This window comes from Carassius carassius, chromosome 20, assembly GCF_963082965.1.
Source record: "Carassius carassius chromosome 20, fCarCar2.1, whole genome shotgun sequence".
Classification (NCBI taxonomy): Eukaryota; Metazoa; Chordata; class Actinopteri; order Cypriniformes; family Cyprinidae; genus Carassius; species Carassius carassius.
The window spans coordinates 20,339,964-20,350,251 of NC_081774.1; positions in this window are offsets into that span (position 1 = coordinate 20,339,964).

The following is a 10,288-nucleotide window of genomic DNA, read 5'->3' on the forward strand; positions in this document are numbered from 1 at the left end:
AACTTGTCAGTGGTAAAAACAAGCACATAACTCATAGGTAACGTTATATATTTTGCTCAAACTGCTTAACGTTTTTGCAGTCCGTTTCCCCCGACGACGAACTTGTTGATTTTATGATTTAACGAACACATACAGCTGTATCAACATACTTTTAAGAATGTTAATTCACTGCACATGTGGCACAATTTACTGCAAAATTTACAATGGTAAATTGTTACATTAAGTATAAGGCGCCTTTAATCAAACTTCATTCACACACACGTAAAAAACTTGCATACACATATACTTAGTCACACATACATACTGCAGAATGCTCAAATACATGAAATGCACAACGACACACATAAAGTCGCTCAAGCACATACACGCAAACTCTACACACACAAGACGTGCGGAACTATCCACACATATACTCCTATGAGACGTACACGCACATACTTATTTGAGACACGAGCACAGACACACAAAATGACATAGAAGAGTATGTGCGCGAGTTTGTGTTTGTGTGTGCTCTCGTCTCACGGAGTATGTGCGTGTATAGTTTGTGTGTACTTTAAGTATACAAGTATGTGCTTGGAGAGTTTGCGTGTATGTGCGTGAGCACATTTAGGTGTGTCGTTGTAAATTTCATATTTATTTGTTTGAGCATTCTGCAGTATACATGTATGTGTGACTACTTAGTATATGTGTATGCAAGTGTTTCATATACTGTATGTATGTGTTTGAATGAAGTTTTATTTAAGACCTAGAAGTCTCAAACATTGTTCTTTCTTTTTTTAAGGACATTCAATCACGACAGCATCCAGGTGGATGCTGTCAATCGAGGGAAGAGTTTTGTTGACACTGGACAACAGTGACAATTTTATAACCGCCTTTGCAGTGCTTTTTGCAAGCTATTATATTTTTAACATCGAGTACCAGGAGTCTGCTGCATGTACATTAGAGCTTGCTCAGAGGCAAGTAAATTTATTTCTGCATTTCAATTTGTATTTTATTTCTGCATTTCACTTTTGTAATAGAAGCATATTTATTGAGTTGTATGATATTTCTAAGAGGTTCCTCGTCAGAATTAATCCGGAAGACGGCAATGCCAGCATGAAATTAAAGTGTACAGCCAGACAAGGAGTGAGCAAGAAAACCAAGAGGGTGGTCCAGAGGAAAGTGACAACCATCAAACCTCATGTTAATAGTTTTATTCGGTCGTTGATGGAGTTTGAATGGAAAACGTCAAACTAAACACACACGCACACACACATACAACACAAACATATACATACAGATGTTTGTACAGTTAAATCATACACTGTCAAACATACACATTTTTGTACAGCTACACTCACATCCACACACTCGCCTACACACACACACACACACACACACACACACACACTCACACATTCACAGACACAAATCGTACACTGTCATACATACACATATTTTTGTACAGCTACAATCACATCCACACACTCGCCCACACACACACACACACACACACTCACAGACACAAATCGTACACTGTCAAACATACACATTTTTGTACAGCTACACTCACATCCACACACTCGCCTACACACACACACACACACACACTCACACATTCACAGACACAAATCACACACTGTCAAACATACACATATTTTTGTACAGCTACACTCACATCCACACACTCGCCTACACACACACACACACACACACACACACACACTCACACATTTACAGACACAAATCATACACTGTCAAACATACACATTTTTGTACAGCTACACTCACATCCACACACTCGCCTACACACACACACACACACACACATTCACAGACACAAATCGTACACTGTCAAACATACACATTTTTGTACAGCTACACTCACATCCACACACTCGCCTACACACACACACACACACACACACTCACTCACACATTCACAGACACAAATCACACACTGTCAAACATACACATATTTTTGTACAGCTACACTCACATCCACACACTCGCCTACACACACACACACACACACACACTCACACATTCACAGACACAAATCGTACACTGTCAAACATACACATATTTTTGTACAGCTACACTCACATCCACACACTCGCCTACACACACACACACTCACACATTCACAGACACAAATCGTACACTGTCAAACATACACATATTTTTGTACAGCTACACTCACATTCACACACTCGCCTGCACACACACACACACACACACACACACACACACACACTCACACATTCACAGACACAAATCGTACACTGTCAAACATACACATATTTTTGTACAGCTACACTCACATTCACACACTCGCCTGCACACACACACACTCACTCACATTCACAGACACAAATCGTACACTGTCAAACATACACATATTTTTCTACAGCTACACTCACATCCACACACTCGCCTACACACACACCCACTCACCTGCACACATACACATACGACACAAACATATACATACACATGTTTGTACAGTTACCAATTGATATTCACAATCATACACCCACTCACACATTCACTGACACAAATCATACACTGTCAAACATACACATATTTTTGTACAGCTACACTCACATCCACACACTTCCCCTGCACACACACACACACACACACACACACACACACACACACACACACACACATATACAACACAAACATATACATACAGATGTTTGTACAGTTACCCATTGATATTGATACACACACACGCTTGTAAACTGTGTGTCCCTCAGTGTTTGACAGTTCTTGTCTTTTGAGGGTTGTGTAATTTCGAAGTCCTGGAGTTTTTTTTTTTTTTTTTTTGATGTTCCTGTTAATTTGAATCCTGAATTTGCAAATTAAATGAACTACATTGCAGTTCTTGATTAATCCTTGAATGTATCCATGATTAATAAAAAAAAAATGTTTTTGACAATAACATTGTTTGGATTGTCGTTTAATTTGCAGTTATTCTGATGTTGCATTTTACAATTGTAATCTATAGATTTCTATACTGTAAATGACTAAATATTATATAAATGTAATATTACCATTATTATTAAATTGAAAATTATATTATTTAGCAATAATATATCAATATAAATATTACAGTACAATACCGTATAATTAATTACAGCAGAAGTAGTACAATTACAAAATACCGTAAAAATACAGTACAGTATTGTCTTGTAGTTTACAGTAATGTTTGTATGTACTGTAAATTGAATTACAGTACAGTTACTGTAAAACAGAATACAGTAACTTGCTGGCCACCGTGCTGCCAGTACTGTACTGTATAAATACAAGAAAATTGTTAACAGTGCACAGTTATGCTTTAACAACTAAATTTTTGAGAGATCCTCTTTTTTTAAAGTAAATTAAGCATTTTTAGGAAGAACTTGAACTGAAATCTGAAACATATACATAATATAATGTGTGTGTGTGTGTGTGTGTGTGTGTGTATTAGGGGAAGTCGTGGCCTAATGATTAGAGAGTTGGACTGGCAATCGAAAGCACCACGACTTAGGTGCTCTTGAGCAAGGCACCGAACCCCCAACTGCTCCCTGGGCGCCGCAGCATAAATGGCTGCCCACTGCTCTGGGTGTGTGTGTGTGTGTGTGTGTGTGTGTGCACTTCGGATAGGTTAAATGCAGAGCACAAATTCTGAGTATGGGTCACCATACTTGGCTGAATGTCACGTTACTTTCACTTTTTTCTTTTATATATATATATATATATATATGTGTTTGCTGCTAAAAAGGTCATTTTTAAAAATGCTAGAAGAATTTTTTTTAAACTCTCCCAAACATCATGTGGTGATGTAGGTACTGTTTTTAGGTTTTCTGACCCCGAGACTCAACTATTTTCTGCAGTTCTCCAGCTGTGGTCTTTTGAGAGTCTTTAGCCACTCAAACTCTCCTCCTCATGGTGCATTAGGACAATATAGACACACGTCCTCTTCCAGACAGTTTCGTAACATTTTCTGTTGATTAGAAATTCTTAATTATTGCCCTGATGGTGGAAATGTGAATTTTCACTGCTCTAACTCTTTTCTTAAAGCTACTTCACCAATTTTTGAAGCTCAATTATCTTTTGCTGCACATCAGAAATATATACTTTGGTTTTTCTCATTGTGATGGATGGCTAAGGGAATTTGGGCTTTGTTTTCCCTCCTATTTATATTGCTGTGAAACAGGAAGCCATGACTGGATAATTGCATGTTCATAATCACCCTGGAGTGATCAAATATAGGCATATAGTTGAGAAATATATTGTGTCCAACGTGTATTTGAGAAAAAAAAAACATTCATTTCATAATGATTGTTCCCACATTTTAAATTCTTAATATCCAGTGGAAGTTTATATATATATATATATATATATATATATATATATATATATATATATATATATATATATATATATATATATAAATAAAAGATCAAAAGGATTAACAATGCAGATTAATTTTCACAGCCTCATTTGATCATATTTACCGAAGGTGCCGATATATATATACATATATATTCATTTCATATACAAAGTTATTTAGCAAATGCTTTCTCGTGAAAGTGACACAGTACACTTCAGGAACAAATTTCTGGGACAACCTTGGTGGGGGGCAAGTGTCTTGATGATGTTACAGATGTGGTAGTGCTAAACATAAAACAAAGGGAGAGAAGAGGATCTGGAACAAATAAGGAGTTTACTGATGAAATCGAAGGAGGTACAGACTATATTAACAACATTAGATTTAGCATACATTCAACAAACACATCAACAACGATATCAACAACGATAAACATCAACAATCACAGAACGATAAACAATCACGGACGAGGAGGAACTGAACAGAACGGGTACTTATACACACAGAAGGTAATGAGGGAACAGGAGACAGGTGAGGGTCAATCAATTAACTAAAACAAGAAAAGGAAGAGGACCAAATAAGGAAACAAGTTCATAAACGTGACAGATGAAGAGGCGTAATGTTAGTAACTCATGAACAGAGCTTTTTTCAAAAAATTTCAAAGTATGCCACCCATGTTCCATAGTACACTACAAAAATCCTTCCATTTTGATAATTTAGCAAATATTTCATTGATTGCATATTGAAATAAATTGTTTGTTTAATTAATCACAATCCACTATTTCACACAAAGTCACCTTTTTACTTTGTTGGTTGCAATGATAAAACCATGGTTGCTTTTTCAAGGTGAAACTGATTAAAGTACAAAAAAAATTACTACTTTTGTTTGGCACGAATCAGTGGTTAGTGTAAACAAACATCAAACAGCTATTTGATGTAAGAACTGAATAAAGTACTGTAGACAAGGCCCTGATCTCCCCTTAGGTCACAAGAGTACTTAAAGCTCATTTTTTCTTATATTTTCAGCAGAAATGCCAGCATTCTGTCAGTCAAATCCTGTTCTGAGCACTATGGTATTAGCATGCCCCCTTATTCATTACGATAACCCTCTTTGTGTGTGTGTGTGTGTGTGTGTGTGTGTGTGTGTGTGTGAAGCGTATCTTTTATCTGTTCCTCAGTCACTCAGAAGTCTCAGCCTTGAAAGAGAATGTGACAGTGTTCCAATTTCACATTTGATCTCTGAACTCAAGTACAAGCTTATCTTATCTTCATACCAAACACTTGAATCCATTACCTCACCATGCCATGTAAGCTAATAATGATCAGAGACTTGATCTTAAGAAGGCATGGTTGATATAAAAGTAATATATTCCTCTTCTTTCATGAATTTAGCTTGAAAAGTGTCCATGTGATGTTCTAATGCAAACTAGTCATACTTGTTTTTGTCACGTACTGGAACACAGGAGACGGAAGATCCAAGTGCAGTGTGAGTTTAATAGGGTTATCCAAATTCAGAGTCAAAACAAGCCGGGGTCGTAACCAAACATCAGTCCAAAACAGAAACAAACAAACAAACAGGAACTCGAAGACTAGGAACGCAAGAAAACTTGGTGACGGAAAGTAAGGACTCCATGCAGACAAATAGAAAAGGACTGGTTAATATAGGGAGGATAATGACTAACAAGTGAAGACACCTGAGTGCAATTAACAGGAGTGCAATTACTGTGATGAAGGGACAAGGCTAGTGGGAATTGTAGTGCCTACAGTGAGGTGCCTATGGGGAAGTGAGACCACTAGTGGACACCCAGGGAAACAGAGACCAGACAGCGTGACAGTTTTACTATAAAATAAGAGAATACTGCATGCCATAGTGTTACCTTTAGATAACTTTATGTAACTTTGAGTGATATATTGTATTTTATTGTGGTCATTTTTCAGTTCTCATTGCAGTGCCTCAGTGGGCCACATTTATATCATATAAAGAAAATATGATGAAGCGAATAATGAAGATTCAGTCATCTAACCACAAAATTATCCTCAAGGAGCTGTTAGGCCATTAGCATTCAAAAGAACAATTTGCAGTTGTATGATTTTAATAGCTGTGCTCATGCCCCATGTAAACAAAATACTAATTGTTTCAATTGCATCAAATTGTGTTAGTCCCTCCCCTTTTGGAAGAGGTGACAGTGTGTTTTCAACCGATGTCTGTTTCATGCTGTGTTTCAAAATGATTCATTTAGTCAGTTACTCAGTACAGTAGATCCATTCAAAATACTGATTAATTCCGGAACAAAACAAGTAGACTATCTTTCTGAGTCACTTAATCATTTAATCAATCAATACATTCACAAATGCTGATTCATTCTGGAACCAGTTTACTCAACTGATCTGTTCAAAGCACACATTAATTCAATAACAAAATGCAATGGTTCTGCTGTGGTTTCTTAACTGTAACGTTACTGCCATTATATCAACGTAACGCACACCGTAACTTAACATAATATTGTGTCTAAAATGAAAGTTATTCTGTATAAAATTGTGTTTAATGGTTGTACACTTGCAATTTAGCTTTTTTCCCAAAGCATTTTGATCATAGTCACGTGATTTCAGAAATTCAGCTATCTATGTACAGCATGAATGATTGCTTGGATTAAACATAAGTGTGAACTGATAATAATGCAGTTATAATACAGTGTGACTGTAATGCATTCAAACTCCATAATCATCGGGAAGAAGAAGGCGGGAACCGGCGGACAATCAAAAGAAGACTTTAATCACAAAATAAACACAAAACAGCGCACCAGCCCCTCACGGACGACTGATAAAATCAAAACCTAAAATAAAACCCAGGCCTGGTCCTCTCTCGTCCTTCACTGTCGTCGCTCCAGTTCTCTTACGAGAGCTCTCTCGTACAGCGTCTTAGCTAAGACGCTACGGGAAAAGTCTCTTTTCACGAAATACTGAAGCAAAAAATTATCCTTAATTTTGTATTTTTGTAAAGCGCATTTGCAGCAGTACACAGCCATAGGCGAGACGGCTCGTTCGCTCATTGGCTTGTTCTGCGGCAACTGCACAGCCTATCGAGCGCGGGCTGATGCAACATCAGACCAATAAGGAGCGCTTCGCGCCTTTCTTGCCACTTCCCGCCGAAATGGGTGTGGCCCAACCTATAAAAGGAGCTCGAAAAGGCTGACTCACCTGATTTTTCATCTCTTCAGCGAAGCTCACGCATCGCTGGATCACGGAGGAAGCAAGCGCCGTCTGAGAAAGCACATCAGCAGGACGAGCCATTCTGAAGCTGCTGGCATCGCCACCTTCCACTGCCGTTCCTGCTGCGCTATCCGGCGCCTATATCCTTTCAATTCTGTTATATCCAAGCTGTTCTTCATGTGTGTGTTCGCCCTGCGACACACACTCGTAAAAGAGCTCGCGTCTTTTTTAAGATGCCTTCCTGCGGCTCGTCAGAGCCCCACTCAGTGAGGGAGACCGGTACGACATCTGTGTCTCCTGCCTGGGTGAAGATCATGCATCGCTCGCGCTCGCTGACGGCGGATGCCCCCACTGCGAGCTGTTGCCATGGTGACTCTGAGGACTCGCCTGGCCTTTTTCTCTGAGCCTGCATTCTCCGCTGCGCTGAGGCGCCATCAAAGCATCACTTCCAGCGGATTCCGGAACCGTCTTCAGCTCAACCGAGCTCGCCGGTTCGCCCTGCTTCACCGGCCCCCCCTGCATCGCTTCCCGGTGGGCAGCGATCGCTGTTTGCCGGCGCGTCGTCCGAGGAAGTCGATCTCAGGGCCGCGTCGGGGGAAGAGGACACGCGCTCTCTGCTGGCTTCGGGCAGTGAGGGCTGGGCGAGCTCCGAGGATCTCGCGCCTTCTGCTCAGAAGCCCAGCAGACGAGCTGACATCGAGAAGGAGCCGGGGCGAATGCTCGTGTTGGCTGCGATGAGTCTCGGCCGCGAGTGGTTTGCACCAGCGCCCCCCCTCTCGTTCCCGGCTGGATGGTATTTCCCTTTCGGATGAGCGTACTTCTCAAAGCCCGCCTCATTTCTTCCTGAGCTTCACGAAGAGGTGGCGAAGGCTTGGAACGCTCCATATTCAGCGCGAACTCGTTCGTCTGTCTCACTAGCATTCTCCACACTGATGATGCTAAAAACAGGAACTACCACTCACTTCCGGCGGTGGAACAGGCGATAGCGACGCACCTTTGTCCGCCCTCTGCAGGACGGCGGCAAAAGCGGTGTTGCCATCTAAAGCCTGCTGTGTGACGCTGCGTCGGCACTACTAACGATGGCTGCTTCATCGAAGCGCAGGTGTACGAGTTCCGCTGTGGCCGAGCTCTCACCCAAGCGCGCCGCTGTTTCAGTTCCAGGAATTGTGACTGTCTCAGCGTTCTCTGCAATGCGCAAGCCTGCACAGTTGCCCGCTTGCCTGCACACAAAAGCAGTTATCACAACAGCTTCAGCAACGCAGCTCGAGACCCCCGTTCTCGCTCTACCGGCCGTCGCCCCGCGGGCACTGCGGCAGAGGATTACGGTGAGGCCGGGAGCCCCGAAGCCATCCTAGGAAAGCCATCTATGCATGCTGCATGACGCTGCGTCGGCACTACACACGATGGCTGCTTCATCGATGCGCCGGTGTACGAGTTCTGCTGTTCTGAACTCGTGTTCCATGACGGCGCGGCTGTCACCACAGCACGTGATGGGCATTCAGCGCGCAGCGAGTTCTTTCCGCTGCGGCGCGACCGTGTCGCTCAAACACTGTCAGAAGATGCTGGGCCTCATGGCCTCAGCATCTCCGGCTCTGCAGCTGGGCCTGCTCCGCATGCGCCCCCTGCAGTTCTGGCTGAAGACGTGGGTGCCGCGCAGAGCGTGGGCGTCTGGCCGGCTGCATCTCAAGGTCAATCAGAGCTGTGTCACAGCTCTGGCACCTTGGACAGCGAACGGTTGGTACCGATCAGGTGTAAGCCTGGGGACTTCCCCGAATGTGAAGATGGTGTCGACGGACGCCTCCACTTCGGGATGGGGAGTACTGCTTTTTGAGGGCAGACCGTCCTTTGGCCTATGGTCAGAACGGGAAAAGCTCCATCATATCAACTGTCTGGAAATGCTGGCAGTGGAGAACGCGCTGATGCGCTTTTGTCCCCAAATCAAGGATCACCACGTCTTAGTCCGTTCGGGCAACATGTCTGTGGTGTCCTACATAAATCGCCAGGGCGGTCTCGGGTCCTGAAACCTGTACAGGCTAGCAGAACGCCTCCTGGTTTGGGCTCAGCGCGACATGCGTTCGCTGAAGGCAGTGCATGTGCCTGGGCTACAGAATCTGGGTCCAGACAGGCTGTCCAGAGGCAATGTTCCTACAGGCGAATGGTCTCTACACCCGCAAACAGTCCGGCTGTTGTGGGAGAGATTTGGCAGGGCGGAGGTGGACCTCTTCGCGTCCCACGAAATCGCTCACTGCCCTGCGTTCTTTTCCAAGAACGAAAGTGCGCTGTCACGGGAATGGCCGTGCTGCCCGCTTTATGCTTTCCCTCCCGTCTCCCTCCTTCCGCAGGTGATAGAACGGGTGAGAGAAATGAGATGTTCAATACTGCTTGTAGCACCTCTTTTGAGGAACCAACCATGGTTCCCAGATTTGATGCAGTTAGCAGATGTCGCCCCGTGGCCAGTACCGTTGAGGAGGGACCTCCTCTCGCAGGCCAGGGGCTCGATTTGGCACCCTCAACCGGAGTTGTGGTCCCTCCATGTGTGGGCGCTCAACGGTTACCCGCTGATCTCGCAGTGGGAGTGCTGAATACCATCACTCAGGCTAGAGCTCCGTCGACACGACGTCTGTATGCCTCGAAGTGGTCGGTGTTCTCCAGCTGGTGCACAGCTCGATGATATTCACCCCTTAGTTGTGAGGTGACGGAGGTTCTCTCCTTCCTACA